This window comes from Odocoileus virginianus, chromosome 13 (genome assembly GCF_023699985.2).
Source record: "Odocoileus virginianus isolate 20LAN1187 ecotype Illinois chromosome 13, Ovbor_1.2, whole genome shotgun sequence".
In the NCBI taxonomy this organism is placed as follows: domain Eukaryota; kingdom Metazoa; phylum Chordata; class Mammalia; order Artiodactyla; family Cervidae; genus Odocoileus; species Odocoileus virginianus.
In genome coordinates this window covers 67,008,518-67,035,388 of record NC_069686.1, presented here as the reverse complement: position 1 = coordinate 67,035,388, position 26,871 = coordinate 67,008,518, and the positions used below count along the sequence as shown (strand labels likewise).

At 40.8% G+C, this 26,871-nt stretch overlaps 1 pseudogene; it reads right to left on the bottom strand.

Moving 5' to 3' along the window:
- Positions 1–3,917: 3,917 nt before the first annotated feature.
- Positions 3,918–11,305, bottom strand: LOC110150557 (suppressor of cytokine signaling 6-like; annotated as a pseudogene).
- Between the last annotated feature and the right edge of the window lie 15,566 nt (positions 11,306–26,871).

Below are 26,871 nucleotides of genomic sequence, written 5' to 3'. Positions count from 1 at the left end.
CATGAACAGTACGAAAATGGAGACAAGATATGACAGTCTAAGTTTGACTTATTTATAAATCAATAGTTTTGAGTAAGGCCATGCCTATAATGGTATAGACATCAATTTTCATATTTTAGTAAATTTAACATCTTTTTCTCTGGATGATGTTTAATTGCACTTTTATCTCACGAGTGTTCTCTAGGGCACTGTCTCATCAAAACCTCTGTTCACTGTTGGACATACAGTCTAACCCTTCTTGTAGAGAAAAAAGATCCCCAGTCCTCTCTTGTATTGTATCTGCAGAGTAAATAAAAGTCAGAGATTAAGCAAGATGAATGGGTATTTTTCTGTTCTTAGGAAATGAGGAAATAAAGCAAGATTGTTTCTTCATTATGTAAATATTTATTATTCATTCATTTATTTACTTTATTTTAACTAGAGAGGACTCAGGTACATGCTTTGCTGGAAAGCAGAAGCGTTCATTAATGAATCTCCAACTGGAAATCAAAAGTGCACACTTGCTGTAGCATTTCTTAAACTACCTCTTGGCATCCAAGACTGGTGGCTTGTGAAAGGTGGATTAACAGGACAGCTGCAGTTAGTGTGGGAACCCTAAACTCTAATCCTGAGATAGTAATAGTAATAACAATTTTTATGCAAATGTCTCATGTATCCGGCTATCTTATAGAGAATTTTTCTCATGATCAAACAAGAAACAAGTAATTGCAAGGTATGAGCACATCTGTTGAAAACTGAAAGTAAAGGTGAAAGTTGCTCAGTCGTGTCTGACTCTTTGCGACCCCATGGACTATACAGTCCATGGAATTCTCCAGGCCAGAATACTGGAGTGGGTAGCCTTTCCCTTCTCAGAGGATCTTCCCAACCCAGGGATTGAACCCAGGTCTCTCACACTGCAGGCAGATTTTTTACCAGCTGAGCCACAAGGGAAGTCATTGAAAACTGAGCACACCTTGAAATATTTAGAAACTTAAACATCTAAAACAAGATGGTGACTTTCTTATATAATAGTGCATAGTGTGTTTTGTGAGGAAGTTTAATTACGTTTTGAAGATATTTTTACAACTCAAATGAATGTTGTTTATAAAATCTTTTATGGTGACTTGATATACAGCAACCAAAATTATACAACTTCACACTGAATGCTCTGTTTGGGAAAGAGTCTTTCCTCTTTTGAGTAAGCCTTTTTGCGTGCCAAAGAGGGAGAAGGCTTTTATTGTCACTGTCTATGGACTGAGAAACATGAAACGTTAGAAGAGATCTGAGCCCATAAGTCAACTTAGTGATTTGCCCAAGGTCGCTCAGCTTGTCATCACAACCAATTCGGACTTTTGATTTTTGATGCCACACCAGTGATCTTTCAATGACTTTTGTTATAAAACTCAAATAAGTCACCTTCTCTAAATGAATACATTTATTTCAGTTAAGAGAGACATTTATCTTTAAACTGATTTCTAATAAATATTTCACTGACTTCCCATTATACCAATGAGAAAATGCTGACCAAAAATGGTTAAACGGATTGCCTCAACTCAAAGACCTAATACTTGGCAGAGCTGATGCAAAATCTTTGGAGTCTTTGTTTTGTGCCTTTCAAAATATTAGGCAAGAATGTCTATTATTAGAGCTGAAGTATTTAGTCCATGCCTAGTTAATCCAAACAGAATTTAGTACTTTTGGTAAAAAATGTGATATATGCAAAATGTGTTAGAATTTGTATCTTTTGAATCCTTTTGCCAATCCATTTGCTGTTTTTGAGAATATAAATGCTAAAGAAAAATATATTAAATCCTATTTAATTATTTCTATGTAATTATTTCATTTATATCTTTTGTTTGCATGATTTGCTTTTTACCTCAAGTAATAAAATTAATATTTAAATTTTATTATGTAAACACCACACATCCATGCTAAATTCCAATTGGCAAGTGTGTGTTTCTAATCAAAATCTTGGCAAATCACCCAGCATCCAGAGTCCAGTTTTCTTTGCTTAGTCCACTAATACCATTTGTAGCATTTTGAAAGATACCCTGTTACCTATTCATCTATGTAATTGACACAGCTAGGGTTTAGATGAGTCCCTGAATTTGCTTCTTTCACAAACCATTAGCCAAAGCAACTTTGCTTCATTTTCCTGTGAACTTATTCAAGTTGTTGATTCCCATAGGAACTGGGTTTAGTAGAAAAAGGTGAATGAAGATTGGTGTTTATTTTATAAAACTCAAATTCAGCCTCCAATCTAAACTTCAATGCTAAATGTGGTGTCTACACTTTTGAGAAAAAGGACTTCCTTAAGACGTTATACCCTATTTTTGAGTCTCATGGTGTTCTCATTAAGCATATTCAATCTTGAAATGATCAGCTGCTGTTGCTGTTCAGTTGCTCAGTCATGTCCAATCTTTGTGACCCCATAGACTGCAACATGCCAGGCTTCCCTGTCCTTCATTATTTCCTGGCGTTGGCTCAAATTCAAGTCCACTGAGTCGGTGATGCTCTCTAACCATTTCACCCTCTGCTGCCTTCTTCTCCTTTTGCCCTCAATCTTTCAAGCATCAGGGTCTTTTACAAAGAGTTGGCTCTTCACATCAGGTGGCCAAATTACTGAAGCTTCAGTTTCAGCATCAGTCCTTCCAGTGAATATTCAGGGTTGATTTTCTTTAGGATTGATGTCTTTGCTGTTCAAGGGACACTCATGAGTCTTCTCCAACACCACAATTCAAAAGAATGGGTTGTTTGGTGCTCAGCCTTCTTTACGGTCCAGCTTTCACAACAGTACATGATTACTGGAAAAACCATAGCTTTGACTATAAGGACCTTTGCCAGAAAAGTGATGGTTTTGCTTTTTAATACATTAGGTTTGTCATAGATTTTCTTCCAAGAAGCTAGCATCTTTTAATTTCATGGCTATAGTCACCATCTGCAGTGATTTTGGAACCACCAAAAACAAAGTCTCTCACTGTTTCCAATTTTTCTCCATCTATTTGCCATGAAGTGATAGGACCAGATGCCATGATCTTCATTTTCTGAATGTTAGTTTTAAGCCAACTTTTTCACTGTCTTCTTTCACCCCCATCAAGTTCTTTAGTTCATCTTCATTTTCTGCCATTGGAGTGGTATCACCTGCATATATAAGTTAAATAAAGAGCATGATAATATGGAGCCTTGTCCTACTCTTTTCCCAAATTTGAACTAGTCAGTTGTTCCATGTAAAATTTTAACTCTTAGTATGGCTTGCTTTTTCTAATCCTTTTCAATGCAGTGACAAACATTATTTTTATGGCATAAAATAAGTTTATTTTATTAGGCATGTTACTTCATGAAGAGTAATAGACTTTAAATAAAGTATTTTCATACTTTCATTTTGACTGTGGGATTGGTCTATCAAGATCCATGTTAAAATTGTAAACTCTGTAATGTCAATTAGTATCAGAACAGAGCCTGAGTTATAACAGTAATTTGTAAGAGGAATTGAAAGAAATGCTATGTCTATTCTATTACACTTCAGGTTTGTTTTTTGTTTTGGGGGGTTTCTTTTTGTATAAGGTAATTTAAGATTACTGGTAAAGGCTGTGTAGTTGATTTTTTAAAGATTAAACAATTAAAAGTATATGCGCAATTTATTTGAATCAATCAAGCATACATGTTGATTCTATAACACTCAAACACTTGACTTCAACTTCTTCAACTTTGATAATTAATTGAGTCATTTTAAGAATGGACCACTTCATTATTTCACACTGGAAGAAATTCCAACAAGAAAAACTCTCCCATTTATCCAAAGTCATACAACTTTTTAAGTATAAGCAATTCAAATGCAAATTCCTTAACCCCTATGAATTCATTGTTAATGAAATATAATGTGGATGTTTAAACATGAAATGACTAAGTAACTGTGTGTGTCACTTTTTACTCTCCTTTCAATGTACTTCCATCAAAAGCAGGATCTCGTGTTTACTGACATTTTGCTTCTCCTGAGCAGGAAGTCTGCATAGCCATCGTACAACTTCTTCATCCTGTTTAGGGAAAAATATTTTGTAATGTGTAGAAAATATTTTTACAGTCAGATTTTATTGATCAAATTCAAAATTATTGTTTTACAAAAATAGATTCAATATTTAGACATAAACTATCAATAAGGATTGTTGACTAAAAAAGATGCACAAGTTGAGAGCCGCAAGTTAAGTTTTATTTGGGGCAAAGTGAGGACTGCAGCCTGGGACACAGCACCTCAGATAGCTCTGAGAGACTGCTCCAAAGAGACAGTGGGAGGAAGATCAATATATAAGGTTTCAGTGAAGGTGGAGTTCAATACCACTGAAAGTGAAAAGAAAGTGTTAATCTCTCAGTCCTGTCCAACTCTTAGCAATCCCATAGACTGTAGCCCATCAAGCTCCTCTGTCCATGGGATTTCCCAGGCAAGAACAATAGAGTGGATTGCCATTTCCTTCTCTAGTGGATCTTCCTGACCATTAAGCACTCATTTTACAAAAGATTTTCTGCTAGTCACAGGATCTGATGCCACCATGAAAGGATTTAGTGTTTTACCAGATATGAAGAAATGAAATCTTTGAGATCACAAAATCATTCTCTGAAAACACCCACCTGTCTACAGAACCGGCCCGTCAGATCCCCTGGAGCACAGAGCGCCTCACTCCACTCTGAACCCCTCGTGGGGTGCTGGAGGGTCCACGGCTGCAGCGGCACAGGGCTGAGTCTCTGCAGAGGCAGACGGCAAAGACTCTGGCTGTTTCGTTGTTGGCAAAGCTCTTGGGAAGTGCCAAACTGTAGCTGGCAAAGCAAAGTTTATTGCTTTCAGGATATAATTGTGGTAACATAGTGTTACAAAATTTGTATGCATAGGCTGATATACTCTCTTTAACTTAAAAAAAGATAAATTTAAGATATGTGTCATTACTGCTGCAAACATAACCCTTTGCTACTTTCAGGGAAACCATGCTGAGTTGTTGAGTGTTAGTTGTTCAGTTGTGTCCAAATCTTTGCAACCCCATGGACTGTAGCCTGCCAATCTCCTCTGTCCATGGAATTCTCCAGGCAAGAATACTGGAGTGGGTAGACATTTGCTTCTCTAAGGATCTTCTCAACCAAGGGATTGAACCCAGGTCCCACTCATTGCAGATTCTTTACTGTCTGAGTCATATTAAAAAGTCATACTAAAACACAAATCTGATTAAGTCATTTTACACTTAAACCTTTTTTGTCTCCAAGAAACCTCAGAATAAATTCAGATTCTTCAGTATTACATATCAAGTTTTTTTAAACCAAGTCTTTGCTTAATTGTCAATATCTCTTTCCACTCCCAACTCTTGTGACAGTGTCACGATATTGATATATTCTGTTCATTTCCATGCTTTTTGCTCTTCATATTTTTACCTTCTTTTGCAATAAGGGAAAGTCACATCTTATCCCTAATATTTGTCACAATTTTTAAAGTGAATGAATGAATCAGCTTTCTAAACTATTCTTCATATTCTTCATATTCTTCATATCCATTCTTTCTTCACTGTAACACTTTTGCTTTGGATACTCTTCATGATTGATCAATATCTCTCCATCTCTTTTCCTTTCCCCAAACTCTTGCCTCTCCATTCCTCATTCTACCATCTAGAGACTGATTTCTAATATACAATAGATTAACTCACCTTCTCTTTGAAAAGTATACATAAGATAGTCATTACCTAAAGAAGTAAGTGCAAAGTTACTGGAGCTCGAATAAAAACTTCCACAATGTAGTTTCAAAATGCTTTATCTGTCTTAGCTTATACATTTCTATTCTACTTCCATGATTCAATTCCAAAAAAGCTCAATTACTCACCATTCCCTGAGCACTTTTTCATCTTTATTGTTAGTTCATTTTTAAAAGTTTATATTGTTTAAATGTCATTCAAATATCTCAAGCTGGTGGAGTAGAAGGATGTGTGCTCATCTTCTCCTGTGAGAACTCCAAAATTACAACTTGCTGTTGAACAATCATCAACAGGAGAATGTTGGATCCAACCAAGAAAAAGATACCCCATGCCAAAGGGCAAAGGAGAAGCCCCGGCAAGATGGTAGGAGGGGCGAAATTGCATTTAGAGTCAAACTCCGTACCCAACAGAGATGCTCAGAGGGCTCAAACAAAACCTTGTGCGCACCAGAAGACCCCACATAGACTAAGCCAGACATGCTTTTGAGTGTTTGAATGTCTCCTGCAAGGCAGGCTTCAGCAGTGGCCTGCCACAGGGGCAGGGGCTCTGGGTGCAGCAGACCTCAGTGTGGAACAAGCCTTCTTGGAGGAGTCACCAATAACCCCAACATAGAGCTGCCAGAACTTACGCAGGATTGGGGAAACAGATCCTTGGAGGGCACAAACAAAACCTTGTGCACACCAGGACCCAGGAGAAAGGAGCTGTGACCCCATAAGAGACTGATCCAGACTTGCCTGTGTGTCCAGGAGTCTCCAGCAGAAGCGTGGGCCTGCAGCATCCTACTGTGGGTGGGGGGCACTGAGTGCTTCAGTGAGTGCACAGGACCTTTTGAAGGAGGTTGCCATTATCTTCATTACCTCCACCATAGATTGGCCTCAGGTCAACAATATGGAGGGAACACAGCCCTGCCCATCAACAGAAAATTGGATTAAAGACTTACTGAGCCTGGCCCTGCCCATCAGAACAAGAACCAGTTTCCCCCACAGTCTCTCCTATCAGGAAGCTTCCATAAGCCTCTTTTCCTTATCCTTTAGAAAATGACAGAATAGAAACCATAGTCACAAAAAAACTAATCAAACTGATCACAAGGACCACAGCCTTGTCCACTTAATGAAACTATGAGCCATGCTGTGTAGGGCCACCCAAGATGGTCAGGTCATGGTGGGAGGTCTGAGAAAACGTGGTCAACTGGAGAATGGAATGGCAAACCACTTCAGTATTCTTGCCTTGAGAACCCCATGAATAGTACGAAAAGGCAAAAAGATAGGACCCTGAAAGATGAACTCCCCAGGTTGATAGGTGCGCACTATGCTACTGGAGAAGAGTGGAGCAATAACTCCAGAAAGAATGAAGAGATGGAGCCAAAGCAAAAACAATGCCCGGCTGTGGATGTGACTGATGATGTAAGTAAAGTCTGATGCTATAAAGAACAATATTGCGTAGAAACCTGGAATGTTAGGTCCATGAATCAAGGTAAATTGGAAGTGGCCAAACAGGAGATGACAAGAGTGAACATTGACATTTTAGGAATCAGAAAACTAAAATAGACTGGAAAGGGTGAATTTAACTCAGATGACCATTATATCTACTACTGTAAGCAAGAATCCCTTAGAAGAAATGGAGTAGGCATCATAGTCAACAAAACAGTCCAAAATGCAGTACTTGGGTACAATTTCAAAAATGACAGAATGATCTTTTCTTGTTTCCAAGGCAAACCATTCAATATCAGAGTAATCCAAGTCTATGCCCCAACCAGTAATACTGAAGAAGCTAAGCAGTTCTAAGAAGACCTACAAGACCCTCTAGAACTAATGCTCCCCACCCCCCAAAAAGATGTCCTTTACATTATAGGGGACTGGAATGTGAAAGTAGTAAGTCAAGTGATACCTGGAGTATCAGGCAAATTTGGCCTTGGAGTACAGAATGAAACAGGGCAAAGGTTAATAGAGTTTTGCCAAGAGAATGCACTGGTCATAGCAAACAATCACTTCCAAAAACACAAGAAAAGATTCTACACATGGACATCACCAGATGGTCAATACCAAAATCTGATTGATTATATTCATTTCAGCCAAAGATGGAGAAGCTCTAAACAGTCAGAAAAAACAAGACTAGGAGCTGACTGTGGCTCAGATCATGAACTCCTTATTGCCAAATTCAGACTTAAAGAAAGTAGGGAAAACCACTAGACCATTTAGGTATCACCTAAATCAGATCCCTTACAATTGTACAGTGGCAGTGACAAATAGATTCAAGGGATTAGATCTGATAGACAGAGTGCCTGAAGAACTATAGATGGAGGTTCATTACATTGTATAAGAATGGTGATCAAGACCATCTCTGAGAAAAATAAATGCAAAAAGGCAAAAAGGTAGTCTGAAAAGGGCTTACAAATAGCTGAGAGAAGAAAAGAATCTAAAGGCAAAGGTAAAAAAAGAAAGATATAATCATTTGTATGCAGAATTCCAAAGAATAGCAAGGAGGGATATGAAAGCATTCCAGTGATCAATGCAAAGAAATAGAGGAAAACAATAGAATGGGAAAGACGAGAGATCTCTTCAAGAAAATTAGAGATACCAAGGGAGCATTTCATGCAAAGATGGACACAATAAAGGACAGAAATGGTATCAATCTGACAGATGCAAAAGATATTAAGAAGAGGTGGCAAGAATACACAGAAGAACTGTACAAGAAAGATCTTAATGACCCAGATAACAACAATGATGTGATGACTCACCTAGAGCCAGACATCCTGGAATGTGAAGTCAAATGAGCCTTAGGAAGCATCAATAAGAACAAAGCTAGTGGAGGTTATGGAATTCCAGTTGAGCTATTTTTTTTAACTTTATAGATTTTAATGTTGCAAGAGTATCTCATCCATTTATGAAAAGCATTTCTCCATCAAGTTCACCCAAGACAGTGTTGTCTAAGCTAAAGAAATCATAGATAAAACATTTCACCAGAGGAAAGTATAGATAACAAAAAATTGCTTATCACAGGAAACTAAGATCATCTAATAATTTCTTTAATAGTTCTAGTTTCATAGGTCTTTATATGTTATGACAATTTGTACCAGAGTTTAATGACAGAAAAGGCAACAATTTTAAAATTGATGGTGCACATTTCTTTACAACTTTTTAATGTAAGGCAGCTTATTAAAACAGACAAACCACGATATGAAAATGAAGGCAACAGAAAAATCCAACTTCTCAGAACCAAAAGACTGCAAAACATCAAACATAATTTAGAAATGAATGTGGCAGAAAGATATGTAGCAGACCTGCGTTCCATTACCCCAGGTTATGTCGGTTCACAATTCTAAATAAACCTTTGTAGAGCATGAAATTAAAAATCATTTTTGGTGTAGGTATAAACTCTGTGATTAATCACACGGCTATGCTGACTCAACACTATCTTTGAAGATGGTCCATTGAAAGAGAGACATAACAGGTTCATTCCATAAGTTTCATTCAAATTTACTCAGGATTGGATACACATGAAATGTGCTTTTAATGCATAAAATCACAGTGGATAGCAGCAAAGGACTAGGGGTGGGTGAGTAAGGAGAGTGATCATTCACATTGTGATTATTCTGCACATTGATGGAAGAGACTTCACACTTCCTCAAACCTCAAGACTTCCCTTTCTAAAGAAACAAAATAAACCCAAGACACCTCGCGGACAGTTCTCCAGCCCTAAACGAACTGGATACTCTTCCACATAAAACTGAAATAATACGGCCTCTAAAGATTCTAATCGCGAAGTCTGTAAATTGCATCTCAGTCTCTCTTACTCCGAATGCACGATGCCGGGCTGCAGTCCTCTCTCGGCGGTGCTTCTGTAAGTAATGCTTCATTTTGTTGGACGGGGGCAGCTTCTGGATCAGGTCTATCCGGATGTACTGGCGGATGACGAAGCGGCACAGGCCCTGCAGGGAGGGCAGCTGTGGGAAGCGCGACACGGGGCTGGTGAGCGGCACCGGGTGGGTGGCGGAGCCCAGCCGGCGCGAGCCCGAGGGTCAGAAGGCCCTGTTCTCCGAGTCCCCGATGGAGCGCTCCATCAGGTCCACGATGGACCGGGTCCCTCCACGTCCGAGCTGCTCGTCGAATCTAAGCCTGCCGTTGGAGTGTTCCATTCTGGTGTGGAGGGTCCTGCGGTGGGAGCGGAAGCTCTTGCTGAGAAGGTGGCGGTCGTCGGAGCTCTCCCTCAGCAGGAAGGAGCCATCAGGCACGTTGACCAACTTGCCCTCCGCCTCCCAGCGTGTGATGGGCCCCCAGTGCCCCGCCAGCTTCTTGAGCTCCTCCGCCAGGCTGGTCACCACCGTGGGGCCCCTGCTTTGCACCGAGTCAGATACCCCTGGGGCCGAGCTGGGGTCGAAATTCAAGTGGCAGCACACGCTCTCAGCCACGTGGGCGCCTGGGCAGGCCAGCCCCGCGAGGTTCCTTTGGCTCAGATCAGAATGCAGGGGAGGGAGCGGCGGTGTGTGTGTGCGTGTTGGTGGGGGCGGGGCGGGGTTCGGGGCCCACCCGGGCCGACCGCAAGCTCAGCAGCACGACCCCCGAGGGGCCCATCAGCCGGCCGCCCACCGCTGGTCGGCTAAGAGCTCGGGGGCCACGATGAGGTCCGGGTGGGCCGGATCCTTGTAGTCCTCATGGTGGTGGCCGCGGAAGGGGCCCCGGCAGCCGGGGGTGGGATGGCAGAGGCCTCCACGGGGGAGGAGTCATCCAAAGGCACAGTGTACCTGTTGAGGTCCTGAGCCAGCAGTCCAAGGACGACAGGCACGTGTTCGCCCAGGCAGAGGCTCAGGTCCCCGGCCGGGGACACGGGGCTCCCGAGCGGGTCTGGAAGCTCCAGGCACAAGGGGTCAGCCTGGCGGAGGTCGCTGAAGCCCTTGCGCACGCCATTGAGGGCCAGGCTGGGTCGGGCGAGTGCACCAGCGCCTTGACCTGCACGTCCCTCTGGATGCACATCTCCTCCGAGGCGGTGGGGCGCAGCGGCCAGGGCCTGGGGTGTAGTGGTGGCCGCACGGTGATGTGGCGTGCGCAGGCCTCGGTGGCCGCAAGTCCTGAACACCAGGGGCGCCGACGACAACGAGAGCTCGTCCTCGTCCACTGAGCTCCCGACGCCGCGCAGCCCTTGCCCTCTGCCTTCTGCTTGGCGCTTAGCGGTCTTTGCAGCGTGCCCAGGAGGCTCGCTCTTGGATCGATTCTTGCCCATTTCATCTTCACCGTGGAGATCACAGCCGGCCATCTCCTTCCAGTAGCAGGTCCCAAACAAGGACTCCTCTTCCCTGAAGTTGCTGGCTAGTGCTGGCTGTTGTACGGCCATGAATTCTGCGTCATCTTTGTTCAAGTTGAAAGATTTCAGGAAGGTCTTAAGACTGATTTTCTTCAATCTGACTAGTTGCCTGATCCGAGGAACTCAGTTTCTCTCGGGTATATTATCCTCGAACATCTGGGCAGACTGCAGGGAAGGCTGCATCCATGGGTTTTTCCAGCTTCATTTTCCCTCTGGAGTCAGACTGTCCGGAGCCAGACTGCTCTGGCTCACCTGCCTCCCAGCTTCGTCAGTTGTGTGGTCTTAGAGGTATTGGTGTCCATCATCCAAGTTAGCGGTGAGGTTTCAACGTGTTCATAAAAGTGATGTCCTTAAAAATGCTGCCCAGATAAAGCTACGCAGGTGCTTGAGGCTAAAGGTGGGAGGAACAACAGTAGTACCCGCTCTGTATGAGTGGGGAAGCCGAGGCAGAGTTCACAGCACTCGCCTGTGGTCACATCCCTGATTCAGCAAGATGATCTGCTTAATCTAAACTACGGGAGACTTCTGCTGCATAATTCATTCTGGTAAAAACGTGGAATTAATCTGGTGGAAGATTTCAGGACAGCATGGTGACGCCTGCAGGGGTTTACTGAGCTCAGACGGCTTCGGCTCCCAGGCCTTCAGAGATGTGGTCTCTTCTTTGTTCCCCGCTCTCTGCTACTTAAGAGCCTGTTCCCAAGGACAATGGAATAACCACGGCTCCCCAAACATAGTCTCCAACCGTGACGTTCCGATGGCAGCCGTTCCACTTCCTCGCCCGGCACCGGCGCGACTGCCACGCTCGGGCATCCTCTCCGCAACTCCTCCTCCCGCCGCCTTCCTCCTGCTTCTCCTCCTCCTCCTCCAGGAGGGGCGCCCCGGCTGCCTGCCTGATAAGAGCCACAGCCAAGGAGCTGAGCGGGCTGCCCTGCACCCACGACTCGGCCCGAGGCACAGGCGGGCGTCTGCTGAGTCAATTCAAATACTAAATGACGATGCTGTGAAAGCGCTGCACTCAGTAGGCCAGCAAATTTGGAAAACTCAGCAGTGGCCAAAGGACTGGAAAAGGTCAGTTTTCATTCCAATTCTTAAGAAGGGCAATGCAAATTAAGAAGGACAAAAGAATGTTCAAAGTATCCCACAATTGCACTCATCTCACATACTAGCAAAGCAATGCTCAAAATTCTCCAAGCCAGGCTTCAAAAGTACTTGAGCCATGAATTTCTAGATGTTCAAGTTGGGTTTAGAAAAGGCAGAGGAACCAGAGATCAAATTGCCAACATTCATTGGATCATTGAAAAAGCAAGAGAGTTCCAGAAAAATATTTACTTCTGCTTTTTTGATTCTGTCAAAGCCTTTGACTGTGTGGATCACAACAAACTGTGGAAAATACTTCAAGAGACGGGAACACCAGACCACCATACCTTCCACCTGAGAAATCTGTAGGCAGATCAAGAAGCAAGAGTTAGAACTAGACATGGAACAACAGACTGGTTCCAAATTGGTAAAGGAGTATGTCAAGACTGTATACTTTCACCCTGTTTATTTAACTTATATGCAGAAATACTGGGCTGGATGAAGAACAAGCTGGAATCTAGGTTGCCAGAAGAAACATAAATAACCTCAGATCCATGGATGACACCACCCTTATAGCAGAAAGCGAAGAAGAACTAAAGAGCCTCTTGATGAAAGTGAAATATGAGAATGAAAAAGTTGGCTTTTAGCTCAACATTCAGAAAACTAAGATCATAACATCTGGTCCCATTACTTCATGGCAAATAGATGGGGAAACAATGGAAACAGTGACAGACTTTATTTTGGGGAGCTCCAAGATCACTGCAGATGGTGACTGCAGCCATAAAATTAAAAACTGCTTGCTCCTTGGAAGAAAAGTTATGATCAACCTAGACAGCAAATAAAAAGTAGAGACATTTCTTTTCTGACAAAGGTCCATCTAGTCAAAGCTATGGTTTTTCCAGCAGTCATGTATTGATGTGAGATTTGGACTACAAAGAAAGCTGAGTGCCAAGGAATTGATGCTTTTGAACTGTGGTGTTGGAGAAGACTCTTGAAAGTCCCTTGGATTGCAAGATCAAACTAGTCAATCCTAAAGAAAATCAGTCCTGAATATTAATTGGAAGCACTGATGCTGAAGCTGAAGCTCCAGCACTTTGGCCACCTGATGTGAAGAACTGACTCATTGGAAAAGACCCTGATGCTGGGGAAAGATCGAATACAAGAGAAGGTGACAACAAAGGATGAGATGCCTGGATGGCATCACTGACTCGATGGACATGAGTTTGAGTAAGTTTCGGGAGTTGGTGATAGACAAGGAAGGCTGGCGTGCTGCAGTCCACGGGGTCACAAAGAGTCAGAGAGTACTGAGGTGACTGAACTGAACTGAAATGTCCTACATTTTTGGAAATGAAATAAATATCTAAAATATCACCTGATTTCTCAAATGGCTTGCTGTCTGTGATCTCTCAGAGGAGGAGAGATAATATCTATTTTATTTTAAATTATATTCTATTACAGGTATTTGTTTGCATACCAGGCTTTCAGCCTATAATCTCTTGAAAGGATCTAGACTTACTACTGTAGACTCTCTTTCTAGAAGTATGACTAATACACATCCATTCTTCATTAAATGTAGGAGACAGCAAGAAAGAGACAGAGGGGCAGACAGAGATAGAGAAATATAAAGAAATTAAGTCTATAAAATAAAATAATAAATGTCTCTGGGAAGTTTCATAGACCAAAATTCATTTAATTTTATATTTAAAAAAATGCTTTCATTGACTCTTATAATTTAAATTTCACAAGAACCTTACTCCTTTTTCCTTCAGGAAAAGTCAAGACATGAGGATTTACAAAATGTTTCAAAACAGTCTCTTTCTGGTTGAGAATATTTTTACTTAAATTTTGGGCTTCCCTGGTGGCTCAGGTGGCAAAGAATCTGTCTGCAATATGGGGGACCTGGGTTCAAACCCTGGATTGGAAAGATTCCCTGGAGAAGGAAACAGCTACCCACTCCAGTATTCTGGCCTAGAGAATTCCATAGACTGTATAAGTCCATGGGATCACAAAGCGTAGGACATGACCAAGCAACTTGAACATTCACTTTCAAATGACTCTAAAATGTTTTCCCTTTCAACACTTATGTCACCAATTGTGTGGGTTTTCCTTATACCATCTAATAATCTACCTCTTCAGATACCAACTAGGTGTCCTACAATTTAATTCATATGTGACCCTAACTACTCAGTTATTGGAGACCCCAGAGGATAAGAGCTTAGTCTCACAAACCTGTACCTACTTCAGACACTGATCATAATTACCAGCTACCCATACATCTGACTGTAAAGTCAGAAGGTTCTCACAACCCCCTCCTCGGGCTCAGTAATTTGCTAGAATAGCTCACAGAAAATCTGGGAAACACTTTACTCACTAGTTTGTTATAAAGGATACAAATCAGGAACAGCCAGATGGAAGAGACACATGAGTGAGGTGCAGTGGGAAGGTGCAAGGAGCAGAACATCCATGCTCTCTCTCCAGGCACACCACCCTCTCAGCACTTTATTGTGTTCACCAGTTCAGAGACTGTCCAAACCTGGGTGTTTAAGAATTTTTATGTAGGCAATTTTATGTAGGCATGACTACATTGGTGTAATTAATGATTCAGTTCAGTTCAGTCTCTCATTGTGTCCAATTCTCTGGGACCCCATGAACTGCAGCATGCCAGGCCTCCCTGTCTATCACCAACTCCCAGTTTACTCAAACTCATGTCCATTGAGTCAGTGATGCCATCCAGCCATCTCATCCTCTGTCATCCCCTTCTCCTTGCACCTTCAGTCTTTCCTAGAATCAGGGTTTTTTCAAATGAGTCAGTTCTTTGTATCAGGTGGCCAAAGTATTGGAGTTTCAGCTTCAGCATCAGCCCTTGCAATGAATATTCAGAACTGATTTCCTTTAGGATTGACTGGTTTGATCTCCCACAGTCCAAGGGACTCTCAAGAGTCTTCTCCAACACCATAGTTCAAAAGCATCTATTCTTCGGCACTCAGCTTTCTTTATAGTCCAACTTTTACATCCATACTTGACTACTGGAAAAAGCATAGCTATGACAAATGGACCTTTGTTGGCAAAATAATGTCTCTGTTTTTAATATGCTATCTAGGTTGGTCATAGGTTTTCTTCCAAGGAGCAAGTGTCCTTTAATTTCATGGCTGCAGTCACCATCTTCAGTGATGTTGGAACCCCCCCAAAATAAAGTGTCTTACTATTTCCATCATTTCCCCATCTATTTGCCATGAAGTGATGGGACTGGATGCCAAGATCTTTGATTTCTGAATGTTGAGTTATAAGCCAATTTCCCCCTCTCCTCTTTCATTTTCATCAAGAGGTTCTTTAGTTCTTCTTCACTTTCTGCCATAAGGGTGGTGTCATCTGCATATCTGAGGTTATTGATATTTCTCACTTCAATCTTGATTCCAGCTTGTGCTTCATCCAGCCTGGCATTTCTCATGATGTACTCTGTATATAAGTTAAATAAACAGGGTGACAGTATACAGTCTTGACATACTCCTTTCCCAATTTGGAACCAGTCTATTGTTCCATGCCCAGTTCTAACTCTTGCTTCTTGATCTGCATACAGATTTCTCAGGTGGAAGGTATGGTGGACTGGTATTCCCATCTCTTGAAGTATTTTCCACAGTTTGTTGTGATCCACACAGTCAAAGACTTTGGCAGAGTCAAAAAAGCAGAAGTAGATATTTTTCTGGAACTCTCTTGCTTTTTCAATGTTCCAATGGATGTTAGCAATTTGATCTCTGGTTCCCCTACCTTTTCTAAATCCACCTTGAACATTGGAAGTTCACAGTTCACATACTGTTGAAGCCTGTCTTGGAAAATTTTGAGCATTACTTTTTTAGCGTGTGAGATGAGTGCAATTGTGTGGTAGTTTGAACACTCTTTGGCTTTGCCTTTCTTTGGGATTGGAATGAAAAGTGACCTTTTCCAGTCCTTTGGCCACTGCTGAGTTTTCCAAATTTGTTGGCATATTCAGTGCAGGACCTTCACAGCATCATCTTTTAGGATTTTAAATAGCTCAGGGGAATTCCATCACCTCCACTAGCTTTATTAATAGTGATACTTCCTAAGGCCCACTTGACTTCACATTTCAGGATGTCTGGTTCTAGGTGAGTGATCACTCCACCGTGGTTATCTGCGTCACGATCTTTTTTTGTATAGTTCTTCTGTGTATTGCTGCCACCTCTTCTTAATATCTTCTGCTTCTGTTAGATCCATACCATTTCTTTCCTTTTTTGTGGTCATCTTTACATGAAATATTCCCTTGATATCTCTAATATTCTTAAAGAGATCTCTAGTCTTTCCCATTCTATTGTTTTCCTCAATTTCTTTACATTGTTAGCTTAGGAAGACTTTCTTATCTCTCCTTGCTATTCATTGGAATTCTATATTCAAATGGGTTTAATCTTTCCTTTTCTCTTTTGCCTGTTGCATCTTTTCTTTTCCCAGCTATTTGCAATGCCTCCTCAGAAAACCATTTTGCCTTTTTTCATTTGTTTTTCTCAGGGATTGTCTTGATCATTGCCTCCTGTACAATGTCACAAACCTCTATCCATAGGTCTTCAGGCACTCCGTCTATATCAGATCTAATCCCTTGAATTAGATTGTATGATTATACACTTCCACTGTATAATCATAAGGGATTTGATTTAGATTTAGGTGATACCTAAATGGCCTAGTTGTTTTCCCTACTTTCTTCAATTAAGTTTGATTTTGGCCATAAGGTCTTCATGATCTAAGCCGCAGTCTGCTCCCAGTCTAGTTTTTGCTGAGTGTATAGAGCTTCTCCATCTTTGGCTGAAATGAATATAACCCATCTGATTTCGATATTGACCATCTGCTGTTGTCCATGTGTAGAGTCTTCTCTTGTGTTGGTGGAAGAGGGTGTTTGCTATGACCAGTGCACTCTCTTGCCAAAACTCTGTTAGCCTTTGACCTTCTTCGTTATATACTCCAAGGCCAAATTTGCCTGTTACTCCTAGTATCTCTTGACTTACTTCTTTTGCATTCCAGGCCCCTATAGTGAAAAGGACATCTTTTGTAGATGTTAGTTCTAGAATATCTTGTAGGTCTTCATAGAACCATTCAACTTCAGCTTCTTCAGCATTACTGGTCAGGGGCAAAAACTTGGATTACTATGATATTGTATGGCTTGCATTGGAAATGAACATAGATCATTCTGTCATTTTTGAGATTGCATCCATAAACCGCATTTTGGACTCTTTTGTTGACTGTGATAGCTACTCCATTTCTTCTAAGGGATTCTTAGTAGTACATATAATGATCATCTAAGTTAAATTCACCCATTCCAGTCCATTTTAGTTTTATGATTCCTTAAATGTCAATTTTCACTCTTGCCATCTCCTGTTTGACCACTTCCAATTTCCGTTGATTATTGGACCTAACATTGCAGGTTCCTATGCAATATTGCTCTTTACAACAATTTAGTAATTGGCCATTGGCAATTGAACTCAGTTTTTGCCTCCTCTTTACTCTCTGAAGGTCTGGGTGGTGGAATTGAAAGTTCTAATACTCTAGTTAAGTGATTGGTCTTATTACAATGCTCATCCTGAAACTATCTATAAGCCCATTTAGAGTCACCTATGATTAGCATAAATTCAGGTGTGATTGAGAGGGGCTTCTTAGGAATAATATTCTCTTCCATATATATATATGCTTATATGATGCTGGCTTAGGCTACTATGATTTAAAGTTAATAATATTTACTTCAATTCTTTTAACATCCAAATCAGTTTCTAAATTCTCAGTTGTGAATAGCAATGATAGCAGCAGAAGAGGTTGTTTTGTGTAGCTCTTGTGAGTTAAGACCTAGCTCATCAGCCATAAATTAAAACAGTGATGACATTACTGCACAGTCCCTCAGACCCCTTCCATTAGGGGGAAATAGGACAAAAAAGGACAAGAGGAAGGGGAGGGAGAGTATCTCTGTCTGTTTTGCTTGTGGGTTTATGACTGCTGACAGATCACAAGGCAAGGAGTGAAGAAGTTGTGCTTTTAGTAAGCCCAAGGGTCTTTTCAATTTTTTTTTTCTATTTTTCCCTTTGTAAAATAAATTGTTTCCATATATGCTTTGTATTCTAATGGTTGCTGTGTTCAGAAAACAACAAAGTTCTTTGTTATGCAAAAGTATTGAGAATTTATGTTACAAACTATTGCCTGTTTCTCACAAATTGACACAAATAAGAAGTGGGATTTCTTTAAAGTTCTACAGGAATTCAAATGAACACATTCATAGATAATTTGTTCTGCAAATTTAAAGTAGTTCCAAAATAAACTCTTCTCAAATTTACCTTCCCCCTGCATGGAAACAGTTTTTTATTTGTTTTACTAACAAATTCATGCATGTAAAAATCTGTTAGATAGGAAAGTTATACTTTTTCCCAAATTAAAATTTTCTCCATAGAAAGTAACATTTTTTTTGTTTTCTGTTTTATGAAAAAGTCAAAATTTATTTCAAGGAAACCAAAGCATCTATGTATATGCTGTCCAATTTGGTTGCCACTAACCACATTTGGCTGTTTAAATTTCTATTTAAATTAACAAGTATTAAGTAAAATTCAGAATTTAGTCTTTTAGGCTCACTTAACCATGTTTCAAATTATCGATACTTATAAGTTTCTAGTGGCTAGACAGATACAGAAGTTTTCCAACATGGCAGAAAATTCTATTTATATGTGTAGGACTAACATAGTGCTCAAATGGTCTTGATTTTTCTAGTGGCCAAGGGGCACTATAGTTTCGGTTTCCTGCTGTGTATCGTTTCTTTTTAATATGAATCAGCCATGGATTTACATGTATTCCCCAACTCCAACCCCCCTCCCGCCTACCTCCCCACCCCATCCCTCTGGGTCCACCCAGTGCACCAGCCCTGAGCATTTGTCTCATGCATCCAACCTGGGCTAGTGATCTGTTTCACCCTAGATAATATACATGTTTCAATGCTGTTCTCTTGAAACATCCCACCCTCACCTTCTCCCACAGAGTCCAAAATTCTGTTCTGTACATCTGTGTCTCTTTTTCTGTTTTGCATATAGGGTTATCATTACCATCTTTCTAAATTCCATATATATGTGTTAGTATACTGTAATGGTCTTTATCTTTCTGGCTTACTTCACGCTGTATAATGGGCTCCAGTTTCATCCATCTCATTAGAACTGATTCAAATGAATTCTTTTTAATGGCTGAGTAATATTCCATGGTGTATATGTACCACAGCATCCTCATCCATTCGTCTGCTGATGGGCATCGAGGTTGCTTCCATGTCCTGGCTATTATAAACAGTGCTGTGATGAACATTGGGGTGCACGTGTCTCTTTCAGATCTGGTTTCCTCAGTGTGTATGCCCAGAAGTGGGATCGCTGGGTCATATGGCAGTTCTATTTCCAGCTTTTAAAGAAATCTCCACACTATTCTCCATAGCGGCTTTACTAGTTTGCATTCCCACCAACAGTGTAAGAGGGTTCCCTTTTCTCCACACCCTCTCCAGCATTTATTGCTTGCAGACTTTTGGATAGCAGCCATCCTGACTGGCGTGTAATGGTACCTCATTGTGGTTTTGATTTGCATTTCTCTGATAATGAGTGATGTTGAGCATCTTTTCATGTGTTTGTTAGCCATCTGTATGTCTTCCTTGGAGAAATGTTTGTTTAGTTCTTTGGCCCATTTTTTGATTGGATCATTTATTTTTCTGGAGTTGAGCTGGAGGAGTTGCTTGTATATTTTTGAGATTAATCCTTTGTGTGTTGCTTCATTTGCTATTATTTTCTCCCAATCTGAGGGCTGTCTTTTCACCTTGCTTATAGTTTCCTTTGTTGTGCAAAAGCTTTTAAGTTTCATTAGGTCCCATTTGTTTATTTTTGCTTTTATTTCCAATATTCTGGGAGGTGGGTCATAGACGATCCTGCTATGATTTATGTCAGAGAGTGTTTTGCCTATGTTCTCCTCTAGGAATTTTATAGTTTCTAGTCTTACATTTAGATATTTAATCCATTTTGAGTTTATTTTTCTGTATGGTGTTAGAAAGTGTTCTAGTTTCATTCTTTTACAAGTGGTTGACCAGTTTTCCCAGCACCACTTGTTAAAGAGGTTGTCTTTTTTCCATTGTATATTCTTGCCTCCTTTGTCGAAGATAAGGTATCCATAGGTTTGTGGATTTATCTCTGGGCTTTCTATTCTGTTCCATTGATCTATATTTCTGTCTTTGTGCCAGTACCATACTGTCTTGATGACTGTGGCTTTGTGGTAGAGTCTGAAGTCAGGCAGGTTGATTCCTCCAGTTCCATTCTTCTTTCTCAAGATTACTTTGGCTATTCAAGGTTTTTTGTATTTCCATACAAATTGTGAAATTATTTGTTTTAGTTCTGTGAAAAATACCATTGGTAGCTTGATAGGGATTGCATTGAATCTATAGATTGCTTTGGGTAGCATAGTCACTTTGACAATATTGATTCTTCCAATCCATGAACACGGTATATTTCTCCATCTGTTTGTGTCCTCTTTGATTTCTTTCATCAGTGTTTTATAGTTTTCTATGTATAGGTCCTTTGTTTCTTTAGCTAGATATACTCCTAAGTGTTTTATTCTTTTTGTTGCAATGGTGAATGGTATTGTTTTCTTAATTTCTCTTTCTGTTTTCTCATTGTCAGTGTATAGAAATGCAAGGGATTTCTTTGTGTTAATTTTATATCCTGCAACTTTACTATATTCATTGATTAGCTCTAGTAATTTTCTGGTAGAGTCTTTAGGGTTTTCTATGTAGAGGATCATGTCATCTGCAAACAGAGAGAGTTTCACTTCTTCTTTTCCTATCTGGATTGCTTTTACTTCTTTTTCTGCCCTGATTGCTGTGGCCAACACTTCCAACACTATGTTGAATAGTAGTGGTGAGAGTGGGCACCCTTGTCTTGTTCCTGATTTTAGGGGAAATGCTTTCAATTTTTCACCATTGAGGGTAATGCTTGCTGTGTGTTCGTCACATATAGCTTTTATTATGTTGAGGTATGTTCCTTCTATTCCTGCTTTCTGGAGAGTTTAATCACAAATGGATGTTGAATTTTGTCAAAGGCTTTTTCTGCATCTATTGAGATAATCATATGGTTTTTATCTTTCAATTTGTTAATGTGGTGTATTACATTGATTGATTTGTGGATATTAAAGAATCCTTGCATTTCTGGGATAAAGCCCACTTGGTCATGATTTATGATTTTTTTAATGTTTTTGGATTCTGTTAGCTAGAATTCTGTTAAGGATTTTTGCATCGATGTTCATCAGTGATATTGGCCTGTAGTTTTCTTTTTTTGTGGCATCTTTGTCTGGTTTTGGAATTAGGGTGATGGTGGCCTCATAGAATTAGTTTGGAAGTTTGCCTTCTTCTGCAATTTTCTGGAAGAGTTTGAGTAAGATAGGTGTTAGCTCTTCTCTAAATTTTTGGTAGAATTCAGCTGTGAAGCCATCAGGTCCTGGGCTTTTGTTTGCTGGAAGATTTCTGATTACAGTTTCGATTTCCTTGCTTGTGATGGGTCTGTTAAGATCTTCTATTTCTTTCTGGTTCAGTTTTGGAAAGTTACACTTTCCTAAGAATTTGTCCATTTCTTCTAAGTTGTCCATTTTATTGGCATAGAGTTGCTGGTAGTAGTCTCTTATCCTTTGTATTTCAGTGTTCTCTGTTGTCATCTCTCCATTTTTACTTCTAATTTTCTTAATTTGGTTCTTCTCCCTTTGCTTCTTAATGAGTCTTGCTAACAGTTTGTCAATTTTGTTTATTTAAAAAAAAAAAAGAAAAACAAAATAGCTTTTAGCTTTGTTGATTTTTGCTATGGTCTCTTTAGTTTCTTTTGCATTTATTTCTGCCCTATTTTTTAAGATTTCTTTCCTTCTACTCTCCCTGGGGTACTTCATTTCTTCCTCCTCTACTTGCTTTAGGTGTAGAGTTGGGTTATTTATTTGAGTTTTTTCTTGTTTCTCGAGGTAAGCCTGTAATGCTATGAACCTTCCCCTCTGCACTGCTTTTACAGTGTCCTATAGGTTTTGGGTTATTGTGTTTTCATTTTCATTCACTTCTATGCATATTTTGATTTATTTTTTGATTTCTTCTATGATTTGTTGGTTATTCAGAAGCATGTCATTTAGCCTCCATATGTTTGAATTTTTAATAATTTTTTTCCTGTAATTGAGATCTAATCTTAATGCCCACTATGGTCAGAAAAGATGATTGGAATGATTTCAATTTTTTTTAATTTCCCAAGGCTAGATTTATGGGCCAGGATGTGATCTATTCTGGAGAAAGTTCTGTGTGCGCTTGAGAAAAAGGTGAAATTGGTTGTTTTCGGGTGAAATGTCCTATAGATATAAATTAGGTCTAGCTGGTCCATTGTGTCCGTTAAAGTTTGTGTTTCCTTGTTCATTTTCTGTTTAGTTGATCTATCCATAGTTGTGAGTGGGGTATTAAAGTCTCCCACTATTATTGTGTAACTGTTAATTTCCTCTTTCATACTCGTTAGTGTTCGACTTACATACTGCAGTGTTCCTATGTTGGGTGCATATATATTTATAATTGTTATATCTTCTTCTTGGATTGATCCTTTGATCATTATGTAGTGTCCTTCTTTGTCTCTTTTTCACAGCCTTTATTTTAAAGTCTATTTTATCTGATATGAGTACTGTGACTCCTGCTTTCTTTTGGTCTCCGTTTGCGTGAAATATTTTTTTCCAGCCCTTCACTTTTAGTCTGTATGTGTCCCTTGTTTTGAGGTGGGTCTCTTGTAGACAGCATATATAGGGGTCTTGTTTTTGTATCCATTCAGCCAGTCTTTGTCTTCTGGTTGGGGCATTCAACCCGTTTACATTTAAGGTAATTATTGATAGGTATGGTCCCGTTGCCATTTAGTTTGTTGTTTTGGGTTCATGTTTATACAACCTTTCTGTGTTTCCTGTCTAGAGAAGATCATTAGCATTTGTTGAAGAGCTGGTTTGGTGGTACTGAATTCTCTCAGCTTTTGCTTGTCTGTAAAGCTTTTGAGTTCTCCTTCATATCTGAATGAAACCCTTGCTGGGTACAGTAATCTAGGTTGTAGGTTATTCTCTTTCATTACTTTAAGTATGTCCTGCCATTCACTTCTGGCCTGGAGGGTTTCCATTGATAGATCAGCTGTTCTCCTTATGGGAATCCCTTTGTGTGTTATTTGTTGTTTCTCCCTTGCTGCTTTTAATATTTGTTCTTTGTGTTTGATCTTTGTTAATTTGATTAATATGTGTCTTGGGGTGTTTCACCTTGGTTTTATCCTATTTGGGACTCTCTGGGTTTCTTGGACCTATGTAACTATTTCCTTCTCCATTTTAGGGATGTTTTCAGCTATTATCTCCTCAAGTATTTTCTCATGGCCTTTCTTTTTGTCTGCTTCTTCTGGGACTCCCATGATTCGAATGTTGGGGCATTTCACATTGTCCCAGAGGTCCCTGAGGTTGTCTTCATTTCTTTTGATTCTTTTTTTCTTCTTTCCTCTTTGCTTCATTTATTTCCACCATTTTATCTTCTACCTCACTTATCCTATCTTCTGTCTCTGTTATTCTACTCTTGGTTCCCTCCAGAGTGTTTTTGATCTCATTTATTGCATTATTCATTTTTAATTGACTCCTTTTTATTTCTTCTAGGTCCTTGTTAAACATTTCTTGCATCTTCTCAATCTTTGTCTCCAGGCTATTTATCTGTAACTCCATTTTGTTTTCAAGATTTTGGATCATTTTTATTAGCATTATTCTAAATTATTTTTCAGGTAGATTCCCTATCTCCTCTTTTGTTTGACTTGTTGGGCATTTTTCATGTTCCTTTACCTGTTGGGTATTTCTCTGCCTTTTCATCTTGTTTAGATTGTTGTGTCTGGAGTGGCCTTTCTGTATTCTGGTGGTCTGTGGTTCCTTTTTATTGTGGAGGTTTTACCCAGTGGGTGGGGTTGGACGATTGGCCTGTCAAGGTTTCCTAGTTAGGGAAGCTTGCGTCAGTGTTCTGGTGCATGGAACTAGATTTCTTCTCTCTGGAGTGCAATGGAGTGTCCAGTAGCGAGTTTTGAGATAGGTCTATGTGTTTGGTCTGACTTTGGGCAGCCTGTATGTTGACGCTCAGGGCTATGTTCCTGCGTTGCTAAAGAATTTGCATGGTATGTCTTGTACTGGAGCTTATTGGCTCTTGGGTGGTGGTTGGTTTTGATGTAGGTATGGAGGCTTTTGGATGGTCTCTTATTCCTTAGTGTTCCCTGTAGTTAGGAGTTTTCTGGTGTTCTCGGGTTTTGGGCTTAAGTCTTCTGCCTCTGGATTTCAGTTTTATTCTTCCAGTAGTCTCAAGACTTCTCCAACTATACAGCACTGATAATAAAACTTCTAGGTTAATGGTGAAAAGATTCTCCACCGTGAGGGACAACCAGAGAGGTTCACAGAGTTACATGAAGAATAGGAGAGGGAGGAAGGAGATAGAGGTGAGCAGGAGGAGAAAAAGGGGGACTCAAGAGGAGAGAGACAGATCTATGCAGTTCTCTGTTCCCAAAGTGTTCTCTGTAGCCCAGACACCCATAGAGAGTCACAGAATCGGTTGGGAAGAGAAGGTGAAAGGAGGAAATAGAGGTGATCTGAGGTAGAAAACAGAGAGTCAAAAGTGGGAGAGAGTAATCAACACACTCCTGAGTAAAAATGGGTACTGAATATTGGATTCTTAAATGTCCAATATTGATATCAAATGCTGAAAAACAAAGATTAAAAATCTAGAGTAGAGGTTAGACTCTTGAAAATACAATATTAAAAGCAAAAACAAAAAAACAAATTTTAGAAACATATATGAAGTTCAGTTTAAAAATAGGGCCTCTTTATTTTTTTTTGCAAGGTTATAGTGAAATTAAAATTAAAATTAAGGAGTAATAGAGGAGTAACAGAAGACTCTAAAAGAAAATAAGAGAAAAAAAGAAAAAAGAAAAAAAAAATCTAATTAAAAAAATAGTAAAAATACATGAAAATGAAAATGAAAGTTAAGGAGTAATGGGGGAGTAATAGGGAATTTTAAAAGAAAAGAGAAAAAATTTGTAAAAAAATAAAAGAAAACAATTTTTATTAAAAAAAAAAAGTAAAAATATATCTAGAAATTTCTCTGGAGCTGTTGCGGGCAGTGTGGGTTCGGTTCAGTTTCTGAGAGCTTCTCGTTCCAGCTTACACTTCTCGATATCTGTAGGCCCCTTCCCGTGTAGTCGGTGTTACCTACAGGGATTGTAATCTGTTGCACCGGTCCCTTCTGAAGCGGTTCCCTTTGTTTATTTGGCTTCTGTTTGCCGTCTCTTTGGTGTCTAATTTCTGCCCTGACACGGGTGGGCGGAGGTGATCTCTTGTTTAGGTTCGCTGGTTCAGTCGTGCTGTGGGGAGGAAGGGGCGCTGCAGACAAATGTCACTGGCGTGTGCAGTGTTCCGGCCACCCTGGGTTTGCCCCGCTCACGGGTGTCTGTGCTTTCCCCGTCTACACTGCTCAGGCTCCCGGCTGCTCTATATGGAGCAGGCCCTGCGTGGCGTGCAGCTCCAGTTTTCGGGGACTCCACAAAAGCGCAGACTCGGTTGGGCCTGCGTTTTGTGCCTTCCCTGCCCAAGCAGCTCAGGCCGCCAGGAGCGTGACGGGCGCAGTCTCCCCGGGTGTGGCGCACCTTCTCCCCCCGTGGTCCCAGCCTCAGTTTCCACGCATGCCGGCCGGGTGCGCCTTGTGTCTGTTCTGGAGGGCTGGTCTCTAGCCGCGACCCTCCCAGCGGATGTCGACCATCCAGAATCTCAGGAGGTCTTTGGTTAGAAACTGGAGGCCAGTTTGCGGTTTGGTAGGGAGTGCCATGTCTGGGGCCGAGTTTGCCCCTTTCCCCTCCCCCCGCCTCCTGCCTCCAGCGGGGCTGGGCCGGTCCGCAGCTGGCCAGCTCTTCTCTGGACTTGCTCAGTCCCTTTGTTCTGCGAACGGCCGGAAGTGTGTTCGGGCCGGTTAATTTTTTCTCGCTCTCTTGCTATCCCACAGTTGAAGTTGCTGTCTCATGTTAGCTCCCTCCGATTGCCCTCAGGGCACTCAGGCCCGGTCCTTACCCTCAGCAATGCCGCCCGCTCCTCTCCGTTCCGCCCCCACTTGCTGGTGGTGGATGCGGGCGTCTGGGGTACTTTTCTGCTGGGAGTTGCTTTTAGGCATGTAATCTGTGGGTTTTATTTATTTTTCCTCCCAGTTAGGTTGCCCTCCGAGATTCGAAAACTTCCCCCAGTCCCGCCAGTGCGAGGGTTTCCTGGTGTTTGGAAACTTCCTCTATTAAGACTCCCTTCCGGGGACGGGCTCCGTCCCTAGCTCTTTTGTCTCTCTTCTTATCTTTTATATTTTGTCCTATCTCCTTTCGAAGATGATGTGCTGCTTTTCTGGGCGTCTGATGTCTTCTGCTAGCGATCAGAAGTTGTTTTGTGAAGTTTGCTCAGCATTCACATGTTCTTTCGATGAATTTGTAGGGGAGAAAGTGGTCTCCCCATCCTGTTCCTCTGCCATCTTAGCTCCTCCATCAGAAAGTAACATTTTCAGAAATACCCTAATACCATACAACATAAACAACTGTTAAGGAGCTGATGATTTTCAGAGGAAACTTTACACTGATAAGAGAACCACAATTAAATGCCTGCCCATTCATGTAGGCAGCTGTTTGACTTGGATAATCACTGTTCCTCTTTATCTGGACTTCAGACTTCTCTACTTAAAAATCTGGGTTATTCCATTCAG